At 33.4% G+C, this 14,817-nt stretch overlaps 1 long non-coding RNA gene and 1 pseudogene across 2 annotated transcripts; one reads left to right on the forward strand and one right to left on the reverse strand.

Moving 5' to 3' along the window:
* Window positions 1-663: 663 nt before the first annotated feature.
* On the reverse strand, window positions 664-2,429 carry LOC111890887 (uncharacterized). Of its 2 annotated transcripts, XR_002850036.3 has the most exons (4): window positions 2,036-2,429; window positions 1,414-1,668; window positions 1,007-1,235; window positions 664-874 (listed from the first exon to the last, which is right to left on the reverse strand). It is a non-coding gene; the product is annotated as an uncharacterized LOC111890887 (long non-coding RNA). The 2 variants fall into 2 exon arrangements; XR_002850035.3 differs by having other exon boundaries at window positions 1,414-2,427.
* A 10,218-nt stretch (window positions 2,430-12,647) lies between these two features.
* Window positions 12,648-13,738, forward strand: LOC111890891 (F-box protein CPR1-like; annotated as a pseudogene).
* Window positions 13,739-14,817: the final 1,079 nt, after the last annotated feature.

The following is a 14,817-nucleotide window of genomic DNA, read 5'->3' on the forward strand; positions in this document are numbered from 1 at the left end:
ACAATTAAGTGAAATATGACCAAAAGTATTTTAAAGTCACGTAATTTTCTTTAACTATGGTTATCATATAACTTACAGCCACATACATATTATTTATCGTGATCGTTACTATCATTCAGATGTATAAAAAGTTGTTTGACTTTTATATCTTTTCGACATAGAAAATCAATTAAAATGTGATTGTAATTGATTAGACACAAAAATGTATGTATATTAACTTGATGACTACAACAATTTGGTTTAAGTATGACCTATTTTATCAATTGGGCACTCAAAAATTGTTACGTGTGACTATTGTTTGTATTATAGTCACATACAACTACTTCAACCATAGTTGTAAATATATGAGTCACATGATTTTTTCATAGTTGTGACTATTATAGAACCTATAGTTACATAAAAGTACAAATACGTGACGGATTATTATGATTTTAACACACTAGCTTATGTATATCTAAAACATGACCATAAAATAACTTATACACACTAGCTTATGATAATCATCCGTATTGTTTAGTATTTAACAACACAAATTCATAATACCCATAAGATTTATTATCCTTTGGACACCAATAGTTTTTCTATGTGCTTATTTATTATAATATAGACGTCTCGAACCAATAAAATCATAGCTATCGATGTATTGACACACAATCCATAAAATATAACTAGTCGTATACAAAATACAAATCGAATGTACATATCGCTTACAAGATACGACCAAAAAAATAATCAGTTTAAATAAATAAATAAATAAAAACTAAGTTACTAGTCAATACAAAAATAACAATAACAATAAAAATAAAGCATTCAACGGTTCTTGAATCATTCCAACAATACTTGTTTGGCAAATTAGCAAAACCTAAATTAGGATCTGCATCAGGTTCACAAAAAGAATAACATCAAAATTCTATTGGTTAATAAACCAGCAAATCTGCTTGATAAAGCATAAAAACCAAAAAAAAAAAAATATACTAATTAACAGCCGTATTGAATTGAAGATTACCGTGAGGATCAATTGCCCATTCATGTTTCCCGTTGATGAGTGACTTGTATAAATCTGATTACCTGATGGCTTGTATGAACTTAACATTTCAACGAAATAAAATTACTTATATGTTTAACAGTTCTAGCAAAGTACATATAAGTTCATCATCATTCTATCAGGATACTCTTCTGCGATCTTTTATATTACAAGTGTACCATGACAACAAATGAATCTGTCATTCGTCAATCTGCAAGACAAATATAGTCACTAATGTAGTAAATCAATGAGTAAAACAATATCATATTATAATCAGAGATCCATGACATTTCTAATATACATAAAATTTCAACTACAAGGAAAAATAATAATAAAAAAATCGATTAAAGAAACAAAGCACCATTAAACAGGGACGAGAGGAAGAGTACCTGAGTGAGGCAAGAGATGAGTGCAAAGGCGTTCAAGATAAGAGATTACATCCAAGAATGCTAGATCAACATTTCTCATAAATGAATCTGCCATATGTTACAAGAATAAACCAGTTACTCTGCAATCAACCATAAAAACTTCAATCAACTCATCCAATTTGTCAAATGCATCAAATAAGTCAATACTAAATTAGTTCACAAATTTTTTTTTCATTACAGCCCATGTCGCGTGCAAATCGAAGTGTGGTTTTTATCCTATAAAAAAATTAACAACAATGTGAGCATGATTTTTATTAATAATAGTTGAAACAGAACAAATAACATGTGATTAAAGCAATGTGGAGCAAAACAAGTTTTCGATGAAAGGAAAGGCCACTAGCCCACTACTATTAATCAAAGTTTCCTATTCAAAAGTACAGAACATGTACTGTTACATTCATCTTAACCATAACTGATCGCCTCTAATTCGCAATCGATTCAACTACCATCATCATCGTTAGTTTATAATAAGAGTTGTGTTGGATTGGGCACTGAGTTAAAAAAGTGGTGATGATTAACAGATCTAGAGATTGAGAATCACAAATTAAGTGAATCAGAAGTAGTCAGAGTCTCAGAGACATACCAATCATAGAGATGCAAGATACGAAGATCGTTTGAAACGTCGACTTTAGAGATGACTGGTGACATCTACACAGATGGTGGAGGTTGTTCAGTGGGGGTTCGTTGGAGGTGCGTCGTGGTGGTTGTACGTCGTGGTCGTAAACATGATATAGAAGGAGAGGATAAATACGATGATGACGGGTCTGTAGTTCGCTGGATCGTTGTCGGATTTGATGAAGATCGTCATGGGGTTGATCTCGAAGTTACAATGTGTTGGATCGTTCCCGAACTATGAAGAAAAGAAGACGAAGCAGATAGGTGGGAGGCTTGAAGCCTTGAAGTATTAATCAGGTGTCGATTTAGAAGGGGAAAAACCAAGCTAGGTCAAAATTGGTTGGGGGAGAACTCAAATTTTTTGACCACGATGGAGGGAACTTTAAACTAAACTGAAATCTTAATATTTTTTCATATGTAAAATTAATATTGTCATTGCTATTTAATTGATTTTAATAATTTATTAACATTACTATTATAGTTATAATTTTAATAATAATAACTAATAGTATAATATTGTTTTTGTTTTTTAATAAAAACCTCACAATATTTTAATTGTCATCATACAATGAATGAGACTGCAAACGGGCAACAAACTATGCCGCTAAGCCTTTTTGAATGATAAAACTAATTCTTTTAATAATTAAAAATATTATGATAATTATTATTATTTATTATCTTTATTATTATTAATTTTCAAAATTATTATGATAATAATTATTATTTACTACATATGTGTATGTGTGTGTATGCAAGTCATGCATCAAATTCATATGTATTAAACCTGAAGCCACGAGTAATAAGTAATAAGCCATTAGTCTTAAGTCATAAGTTATATGCTATAAGCGACAAGCCTTAAGCCCTGAACCAGTGGCGAAGTGGCACAAGCAACAAAATGTTTGAATAGTGGTGGCGCCAAAAAAAAAAATCATAGTGATGCTCGTATTTCGAAGATGTTGCACCTAATATATAAAAAAAACACTATGGGGATGAATTGGAGTAATGGCTCGGGATCCCCCAGGCATTACATAAGTCCGTTACTGCCCTCAACCCTGAACCATAAACCCTAAACCTTAAAACATTAAGGTCTAAGCAAAAGCATTAAGCCATAAGTCGTAAGCTCTAACCTTAACCAATTAGCCCTAATCAAAAGAACAAATGATATAATCCATAAGCTCTAGACCTTAACTTTAAGCCATAAGTTATAAGCTATAGACCTAAGCTTAAATACATACTCCATAAGCCATAAGTCATCAATCATAAGCCATACTCTATAAGCCATAACCCACAAACCATACGCAATAAGCCATAAGTAATAGTTCATAACCCTTAAGCTTTAATCCATAAGACATATGGCATAACCATAATCCCAAACGACTATGACTTAAACCATAAGCCCTAACCCCTAAGCTCTAAGCCTTAAACCATAAACCGCAAGCCATACTCCCTAAGCCTAAAGATATACACTCTAAGCATATAGCATATAGAGTAAGCAATATGATATAATCCAAAAGCGATAAACCATAAGCGTTAAGTCCTAAACATAAACCATAAGCCCTAAGAATTGTTCTCCCCTTTTAGCAAACATTGTTAACAATAAGATGTTAAGTATTGCAAAATGATCAAATTACCATTATTTAGTTTCTAATTATTTTGCCTTTTTGTTGTTATTTTTTTAAATACTAAACTACATGGACCATTTTGTACAATCTTTAATAGATAACCTAGTAATGAATTTCATCGTATCACCTGGTACATACGGACACCTCCGCCTTTTATCACAATCATCACCGGTTCTTACGTCTTTGTCACCATCACTGCCATCACTATCACCACCACCACCACCCTATCACAACCTCCACCTCCACCTCCACCCCACCCCCACAAACATACACACACCCAACACCACTGCCACAATCACCGACCTACCATCACTATGACCACCACCACTACCCTATCACCACCACCACCATCGTCGCCGCCATCACCACCACTGCCACAATTGTCGTCGCCACCACCACCACCCCCACCCTACCACCACTACCATTTTCTAAAAATGAAATCTGATAGAAAATACACATCTAAACATGTTTTCTAATTTTTTAAAAATTAATATAAAAAATGAATAAAATTTAACCAAACGCATTTTCTAAATTTTCTAATGAAAACTAGAAACGGAAAACAAAAAAAAAATAAAAACTGTTTTCCCGTAATTAAAAGGAAACTAATAGTTTCAATTTCCCCTAAAATAACTTATTCTCTCTTAATATGAAAATTTTCATTTCTCAAAAATAAATTTATATTTCCCTCCCTTTAAAAAAGTTTATTTCCCACAAATAAATTTATATTTCCCTCCCTAATACAAATTTTATTTTCCCTAAATTTACTCTCCAAAATATATACCAAAAAGTAAGTTAGAAATCCCTCCGTTAGCATCACGTTTAGTCTTTTTGTGCACTCAATGTCCTCCGTTAAAAGAGTAGCCCACCTCCCATTGCCATCTAGTTCATTTTTTGTGCATCAACCGCTTAATCCCTTTGTCCAAGTTTGTTTTTTTTTTTTTTTTTTTTTTTTTTTTTTTTTTTTTTTAATTTTTAATTTTTTTTTTGTTTCTTAAATTGTGACCATAAAATATTTATAGTCATACATTTTTTTATATCTTAAATTGTGACCATAAATTACTTATAGTCAAATATGTTGCATTTTATCATGAATATTGTTTACTTTTTAACACATATAATCAATGAAATTGTGACCATGCACTAGTAATAGTCATACATTCATTTTGTTTTAGCATGACAATTATTTACATTTAGACACACGGAAAAAACTTAAACTGTGACCATAAAATACCTATAGTCATACATTTCTTTATCTTATAACCTGATCATAAATTAGTTAAATTCACATGTTTTTCCTTTTATCATTAGTATTGTTTACTTTTTTGACAAATATAAATAATTAGATTGTGACCACAAACTACTAATAGTCATATGTTTTTGTTTTAGCATGTCCATTGTTTACCTTTAGACACACCTAAAACTTAAAGCGCCACCGTAAAATATTTATACTTACAAGTTTTGTTTCTTTTTCTACGTGGTTATAAACACTACCATTTGGTCACACAAAGTAATTTATGTGGCCTTATTTATTATCTTTTAGCCACATCAAATTCATGTGGCTAATTCAACTCTATGATTTGGACACATAAACAATTGCTTCATGTGACCATATATGTATCTATTGTGTCATATAAAAACAATCATAAAAATATCCAAAATATCAAACAAATACCATGACAGTTGGTTACATTTGGCCATAGTTTTTTACCGTGGCTAGTAAATGCCACATTTTTTTCTTAAAGTGTGGCTATATGTTTTGAGATATTATACAATTGTCACATGAGTCAATAAAATGTGTAGCTAAATCTAGGCTAAAAATTTATTAGTGACGTTTAGCCACTGAAATAATTATGTGTGTGGCAGGGCTGTTTTATGCAAGGCTTACAAGAACTATAGTGTCAAATTCAAAAATACGGTCCAAATTCCTCAAAAAGTAATTGTCAAATTCATATCACCAGTGAATAAAATTTATGACATAAGTAGCCCATTCATCATATTAACCTGAAAAACTAAACAAACTTCTTCATTTTCTCCATATAACAGATCATGAAAAAAAAGATGCTTATAAAAGAAAAAGAAAGGGTAAATTGGGAAATAGCAACTTACTTTGCTCTTTCTACCAGTATTGGCAATGTACGTATGTTGCTATTATAGGTGAAAAATAAAGTACATTACTAATATTGGTAAAAGGAGTAAATTATGTCGCTATTTCCTGTGATTTACCCAAATTAAAAAAAAGTCTAATCATTTCTTTATCTGGACCAGAAGCAAGAATATTATCAGGATATCCAGGAAGAGTAAAATCCAGATGTAAATCTTGAATTTTTGAACCCTGAAATTCAAATTCTGAATTTTTTCCAAATCTTTTTAAATTCTTTTTTCTTTCAACAAGATCTTGAAACTCAATCAGGGTTTTACCCAAACCAGCATCAAACGACTGGATGTCATACACAGTCAGTTCCTGGAATCACAAATTCCAAAGTTAATCAAAACCAGATTGCATAAAATATCAACATTAAATTATATAAGAAAGAAAACCAAACCTTTCCAAGAATTAATTTATAAAAAGCTTTTAAAAACGGAATACCCAAAACCCTTCCATCATGTAGAGCCTTCGCAAGCACCTGCCGTAAAAGCACAAATTTTTATTCACATCCGTGATGGAATTATGCAACGGCCAAGGAAAGAGTCCGAACGGAACGGAATTAACAATTCCGATTCCGGAGTTGTCTCCTCACCACATTCCCATTCTGGGCTTCTGAAACTCCAATGTGGGACCCAGACCCGTACCAACTTCGATCTTCATCATATTTCACTTCAAGAACAACTTTTACATCACCCCATTATATATATTTTTTCTCTTAACCCATTAAGTCAATAACCATTCAGTCTCTCTACCACAACCTTGATTGATATTTAAAATTATGGATAAAAGAAAAAGGGTCATCTAGAACTCTAGGAGTCTAGGTGCAAAAGGGCTTTGGTGGCAGCACATGGTCCAAACATGTATGTCCTCATGACTCACCTGCCTTCCTTTGACTGTTGACATTTAATTACAAATATCATTTATTAATAAACAGTTTGTAAAAGTTAAACTAGTGGGGTTAGATGTTTTTAAAATACCTAATGCTTTGTTCTTTTTTTTAATATATTGATTTAAATTGGATTGCTGATTTTGATGAAGGTAATTTTAATAAACATTGGCTGAAATTCATACGTATCTACATGATTAGTTCACGAGTTTTACTAAAATAAGGAGGGAGTATAATAAGAAAGGCAGGCAAGCAGTATGACATTTCCTTCATCCGGATGTGTCATGCATCGTAAAGGGTCGTATTTACATCCATTTATGAGTTTGAAAAATGTTTTGAAGAATTAATCAACCATGGTTTCTGTGTAGAACCCTAACAATGAAAAACGACTCCACCTGTTAACTAACTACTTCACAAATTGGAGATAAATTCAAACCTCTATTTATTGACAGCAAATATTAACTTATGAGAATAAGTTATTTACATGCTTAGAATTCACCCCATTTGATTAATTTCATATTTGTAGAACCAGGATATTAATTTCTATGGTGATGCAAGAAATAAAGTCCCAAAAATAGAACAATCTGAGCAACCTTTACTAAAAGAAATACCTCAAGATGATGTGGCGATTGTGAATGGAGAGCATCATAAAGAGAGTCTGAGTGAGAAAGGAGATAGGAATGGAAACGATGATTCCGTTGAAGTCGAATTCAAGATGTGGGAAAGTTGCAAGATTGAAGGAAAGGATTTGTCACCTGAAAGAGAAACAACTCATGAGGAATATTTTGAGGATGAAGTGGATTCAAAATTGGAAAGTGGAGAAGGGTATAATCAGGCAAATGGTACAGAAAATGGTGCCACATCACCATCGAAGGATCAACAGCAAATGAAGACAAAGAAATGTAATATAAACTTAGTAGTTCCCTATGAACAAATCGCTTAAAAGGAACTTAGTAAATCATGAACATAAAAATGATAAAACTGTAAATATTGAAAATAATGTAAGCAACCTTGTATTTAATTTCCCTTTTCAACAATAATAAAGTAAGAAACCATTTAGCTGCAGATTGCCTAACAAATAAGAGACAATTATGATTTTGACTAAGCCTTACTAATGATCAACAAGCATATAGACATCGGTAGGGAGAGAGAGAGAGAGAGAGAGAGAGAGAGAGAGAGAGAGAGAGAGAGAGAGAGAGAGGTACAAATTACACTAACATTCAAACAGGTAACAACCAACTAATAAGCCAAAGGGACTTTGTACATATCATAGTCTTCATAGATAGATTAGAGAAGAAGAGAAAGAGAGGCTGAAGAAGCTACATGGACTAAGACATGATTTATTAGGAAAAAAAGTATATTGTGAGTCTCTGAGCAATATGCCATTTTAAAGCCCTGTTTTATCCCTTAGTAAAACACTTTTGGACCCATTTTTTTCAAAAAGTTTTGTCTATAGTACTCATGAATATGACAAAAAAGAGGAATATTTTGTGCACCCAAGTTACAAAGCAAACAATTAGGGTATGTGCTTATATGAAGTCGAAACTACAAAGAAACTAAGTAAAATCAGAAACTAGTGTGATAGAACTGGGAAGACATTCATCTCAGAAGCTATTGTTCAGAAATCAGAAATAGTAAGCAAACAATTCAATGGTATTATTCTGAAACTAGAGTTTATTCTGAGGTTTTAGTGTTAAAGTAGAAAGGTTCGAGATGTTACTTCTCAAGATATAATAAAGTTGAGTGACTGGTGTGAGATGGCGATGACGAAGAATCAGATCGCGAATCGGTGGCAGAAATGACAATGGCGTGACCGGTAGGGCAGTGGCAAGTCGGCGAATGGTGAAACGAGGACGGAAATGGTAAGGCGGTGAGTCTATTTCTTGAGTGGAGCAGCGCTAATCGATTGTTGTTTGCTTTGATTTCTCGTGGTGTTGATGATTTTGAATGATCATACGAGCTTTGAGGGTATACTAACTCTAATCGTATAATCGCTATAAAGTGGAAATAAGAAGCCACAGTTGTTCAATGGACTTAAAACGCAATACAAAGCCTAGTGCAATGGTTAAGGCACACTTGTTGCTTTTTTGAGTTCTCATGATCGAAACCAGCTTCCACCGTTACGTATGTTTTTATTTTCGTTGTGCTTTACCCCTACGATATGTATTATATATTAATGTTGTGCGATATTGATAGAACTAGCATCGTCTTCAGTTGGTTAAGTCGATTCACCAACAAGTTCGAATCTTGCTTTCAACATTTATTTTTAATATTCTTTTCGCAGCTTAACCTATATCAATAGAAATTCTTTCTTAAAGTTGGAACTTGTCCCACGTTGCTATTCATATGACAGTTGAGCAAACTCAATCTCTTATATAAAGCAAACCCCAATTTCTCAATTGTCAAATTTTAGTTTGGAATGGGTTTGGGTTTAAACCCGAAACCGATCCGGTAAAACCGAAAACCCAAGAAACCGAACCTGTCGGTGACTCTTCAGGTTATTTTAGAGTATTCATCAAAATAGGATTTTTTTTTCTAAACACTCTGTCTTTTTGTTTTTTTTCCTCACACCAAAGTAGATATTTTCAAATTGGTTTTCGGGTTTTTTTCCGCTGCTTTGTCCTTAGTTTTTTTGGACTAAGCTAGTGGTTTATTAATGTTAATATTTAATTTATATCTTTTAAACCTGCTTCAAATTTTGTCCTACTATATAGTGCTCATGTACTTGTTGACATAGCATCATTATATTATCGTTTGCTATTACTAACTTTTCTTTATAGTATTGACGGATAAAAATCATTATAATTTACTCTTTAAAATACGACATAAAATTACAACATACATTTTTGTCTATCGCAAATCATTGATATTTTACGATATATGACTTAAATTTTATGACAGACTTTTATGCCTGTCATAAAAGTGTTGTACGCCGTAATTTGTCTGTCATGAAAAGCCTTTTTTCTAGTTGTGTCTTGGTAATACTGTATTTTACCCAAGGAATTCATTGTGGAAACCGATGCATCATGCCTTTGGTAGGTAGTTGGGTTGGGGGCAGTCCTTATGCAAGGGGGAATACCAGTGGCCTAAGGCCTAATACAGTTAGGTCCTTGGTACCGGTTCTCGGCACAAGCCAGTTTATGAAAGAGAACTAATAGCGATAGTATTCTCCATTCAAAAGTGGAATCCATACATGGTGTCAAAGTGTTTCATAGTTCAGGCAAACCAATGAAGATTTAAATGTTTGCTTAGAACAACAAATCATTACCGAAGAACATCAAAATTGGATGTCCAAACTATTAGGATATAATTTTAAAATTCAATATAGGCCCAAAAAAACACAACAGATATACATTCATGAAAGGGGACATCATCAACCTTCGGTACCGTTTCAGTACCATGGGTAGTCTAATGGAATGAGGTTTTGTGAGAGGTGTCCTGGGCTTGAGAATGGTGGATAATAAGGCGGCATGTTCGAGAAGGGACTTCCGCACCACCGAGGCTTACTGATGAAGGTGACTGAATCCTTTATCGAAGTTGTTTAGTGTTGCCTCGATCATCATCTTGAGTTCCTTGTCTATTTCATGAGTAACGTGCGAGTGAAATTGCAGGACATTCAGGAGTACAAAAAACTTACCAACAAATGGCAAATGAAGTATATTGGGAGGGTATGTGTAAAGGCATTGCAAGAATGATCGTGGAGTGTGACGTGTGTCAACACCATAAATATTTGACAATGGCACCGGGAGGATTGTTGCAACACTTAGAATTACCAAAAAAATTTGTGGGTGGACGTGACAATAGATTTTAAGATTTGGTTGCCAAGGTCAGAGGGTTACAATGTCCTTGTTGTTGTAGTGGACTGCTAGAGTAAGTACGTGCACTTTGTTCCATTGGACATGTCTATAAGCATCACCAATAATATGAGAATTAATTAATGGGGTTATTTAACCTTTTATCGTCTAAGTAGGGTTGATATTTTATCGAAATTGTTAGTACTTAACATTTATTTAAATGTTAGATTTGGATTCGGTTTGTTGGGAAACTGGTATTTATAGGTTCCGGCATTATTTGATGAATAATTAGAATTTTATTTTGAATCTAATACTTGTGGAGACCTTCCTGTTTCTCGAATTATATAAATTCTACCTGGTTCTCATTATAACCCTCCTATGATGTGTATGAGTGTACCATCCTCAACAGTGTACTTCTTCGTTGGTGTTGTCACCCTCATTGGTATTGTTCTTCGTGTTGGCCTTTTTCTTAATGTGCTTTGGTACAAGCCTATCCTTTTTTCTTCTTCAAAAATGATATCCGTTGTAACTTTGATTTTATTAGTCTTGGGATCGAGTAACTTATAGGCCTTAGATTCAATGCATAAACAATCCTAAGAGTACATAATCCACACTCCTGTCATAAAGCTTAATTCTCTATTGTTGTGCACTTGTGGTACATGAAATATAACATAGGGTTCGAACTTAGAAAACGTCTTCCAAAATCAAAAACTTTTTTTTTGTTTTTTGAAAAAAAAAGGTTAAAAAGACCTTTTTATGTCTATTGTCTTCTGAAAAACAAACAATATTTTGTCAAATGTCTTTTCCGCTCGCGGACATAAAAGGTCAAAAGCGTATTTTTGTTAGAAAACAAACACCACCTTATCCTTTGGTGAATGGTGATCAAACAATCTTTGTTTTCGATTGGACTGAGGTTATAGTTCAATAAACAACATAAACATGTTGACTGCACCTATTAAGGTCGTAATAATTAGGCCTTTGTGGTGATGAAAAATCTTACACATTCCTTTTGTCAAGATATTATGACCACTTTCTTGTAGTCGTGACATACTATGATTTGTTCCTCAACTATGGAATATAGTACATATCACAAACATTACGATTGATTCCATTCAATTTTGATCTTAGCATTATCATAAACAGTCGTGTTCATTAGTTCATTATTATTTTGTTTCCAAGTTTCACTATGGTCGTGTTACTATCATACAGAGTACTTGAGAACCATGATTAATCTCCACTCATGTAGTTCACTCAAGTGGTTCAAACATCTTAGGGGGTGTTCTGGATTTCATTTAAAAAGAACTCATTGACTTATTGACTTTTTGAAAAGTCAATAAGTGAAAAAGAAAAGTGGTTGTTAATGTAATAAGGACTTTTAAAATAACCTCTCATAATCCTTTCAAAAAGGAGATTTTAATAAGTTAGGATTTCTAACATTTAAAAACTTCTTATAACTTTTTGGTTGTAAAAGTCAAATTCTCCTTAAAACATGCATAAGCTATGACAAATACTTTTTAACTTATTGACTTATTGACTTTCTCACCACAAAAACTAATCCAAACACTTTTTAAAAAACTCATTTTCTCACCACCATAATTCAATAAGTCCTTTTGCCTAAAAGTCCTTTTAAGGTTCAAAATGAAATCCCAAACACCTGCTCAAAATCAAGGAACCATCATATATGTTCTTAATTTCTTATGTGTAGTCCACTAGAAGCAATTCACTTTCTCCTCCTTCCTCTTCAAGATGGCAGTATAATTAGTCTCCCTATTCCACAACCTCTACCAGCTTGTGATAACAAATACATGTTAGTGGACTTGTATGTTATTAACACTGATTTTAGTTGGTGTAGAAAATCAATTATCAAAGATCATGATGTCTTGATGGCATTAGTGATCTTATCTGTATTGATATACTAATCACATATGGCAGGTTTGTAAAAGTCATTTCAGTAAATGAATTTCACTCTATGGTAAAATATCATGGTAATAATTTCTTCATATCATGTTTCGCATTTATGAGTGTTGATAACTAAAATCCCTATAAAATACACCAAAGAAATAAATTTCTCACTATCGTGTGGGTACCCCCCCTCCCTTTTTTCCTTTCGGATTGCCGACTCTAGGGTTTCGATGGCAGAGCTTCACGATGATGTCCTTCCGCATATACTGAAAAGATTGAATGTGAGGGATCTAATCCGATTTAAAAGTGTATGTAAGTCTTGGGAAATTTGATCTCTGACTCTGGTTTCATTAAATTCCATATGAACTATAGTTACCAAATTGATTACAAAAACAATGATATAGATAGGAGGATTGTTATGTCAAGGGTCTCATATCGCAACGGGTCGCGTGTTTGTGATGTTGATGACAGATTATTTAATGATCGTGATTGTCATCTTCTTGGTTCTTCCAATGGACTTGTATGCATCTTTTCTTTTGCTTCTCAACTTGTAGTAGCTAATCCCTCAACTAGAGAGGTTCAAACACTACAAGAGCCTCAAATTCTTGATACCAAGCATTTATGTTGGGGTTTTGGCTATGATTCATCTACGGATGATTACAAGGTTGTATTAGGGTTCCATAAACGTGTTGGTTGGACATGTTTTCAAGTGTTAAGTTTGAAATCAAATGTTTGGAAACTAATTGGAGATGTAAAGTATTCGTTTCTTAGTAGGATTGGTATCTTATGCAATGGGGCACTTCATTGGATTATGAAAGATTCTTCATCTCCAAATAAGAAGAGAGTCATTGCTTCGTTTCGGCTATCTGAAGAAAAATTTATCAAAATTTCCCAACCTGATGATGAGCGATATGAATCTGGTGTTGCTAGCTGCCCAAATATGAATTTAGGTATTATCAAAGATTGTTTATGCATATCTCCTTGTGATGCGTTTAATGATAACTTATGGATGCTGAAGAACTACAATGGAAAGCTGTCTTGGGAAATGTTTGAAAAGGACTGTGATATGAACTTAGCTTTACACTGCTTGAAAGAGCAGGAACATTACATTCCTAACAAGAGAACTTTGTGTCATGATATGCTTTTCTACAAGACTAGGGAGTATATTTGTGCCCCTATCTATATGGAGAGTCTTGTATCTCCCTATGTTAATGGGAGGCCAAAGAGAAAGACACAAGAGAGTAATAGCAAGGAGAGTTGTAAGGTGCGTTCATTTTGTTTATCATATAATACAAACTGTGGAATTATATCCGGATTCTGAATTCTTCTTAATGCTTATGATGATTCCTGTACATCCCTAAAAAACTGTATTGATCTTGGCCTCATAGCTTAATCTTCATGTTTACTCATGGGATGCTTTCATGGAGCATACTTAAGTTTTGATCGTGGAGCATACTTAAGTTTAATAGCATTCATGAGGCTAGGAACTCTTCCTGAATTCACTTATATTATGTTATGACCAAAGATACCAACTACTAACACTAACCACTCAACTAAGCCTACCTAACAGATTTAACAGTAAAAAGACCTTATTGCCCTCACTGCTCTACTTAAGCCACAACTGACAGGAAACGTAAGCCTAATAATTTATTTGTATTCTTGCAATGCACTTCAATTGCAACTATTATTTACTCTTTGAGTCTGGTATATATAGTGTTGACTGTTCACTGACTTCCCCTTTTGATTTCTCAGTTGATTAAGCGAGATCCTATGCTTCCAGGAGCAAGTGGCTAAGTTTGAGGCTGTTGAAGCAGTTTGGATGACATGGCATTGCTTGTTCTCTCTGCCATAAAGATAGCTTCTGATAGTTTTTAGTATCTTATGTTAATAAATTGTGTTTGATGGATTTCAAAAACTTGTGTTTGATGGATTTCAGAAACGTATGTTTGATGTTTTTAAAGTGTGATGAACTCTTAGTTTCTAGTAATATTCTTACTTTACTCTGATCTTAGAATTCATACTCGAATTCATTTCAACTACAGTGTTTTTTTTGTTCATTTAATTCCGCATGCCAAATCAAATACTCTTATTCAAAGGGCAGTATAGTCTTTTTAAGTATGTCAGGGGCAAAACACGCAATAAAAACATATTATAGGGATGGACCAAGTTAAAAAAAACCATTAGGGACCAAGCGTGTAGATCATCAAAAACCACAGGGACCATTCGTGTGATTTATCCAAAACAAATTAATAAAATATGTGGGTCACGAAGAAATTTAGAAACAGGAGGGGTAGTATTGCAACAGTTTAATCCTAATCTAATAAATAAGTACATTTTTGCCAGGTGTCATTCTCTTAGCACTACCCTATCGATTTTTCCCGCTCATTTTCACTCTATGAA

Source organism: Lactuca sativa, chromosome 6 (assembly GCF_002870075.4).
Source record: "Lactuca sativa cultivar Salinas chromosome 6, Lsat_Salinas_v11, whole genome shotgun sequence".
Taxonomy (NCBI): Eukaryota; Viridiplantae; Streptophyta; class Magnoliopsida; order Asterales; family Asteraceae; genus Lactuca; species Lactuca sativa.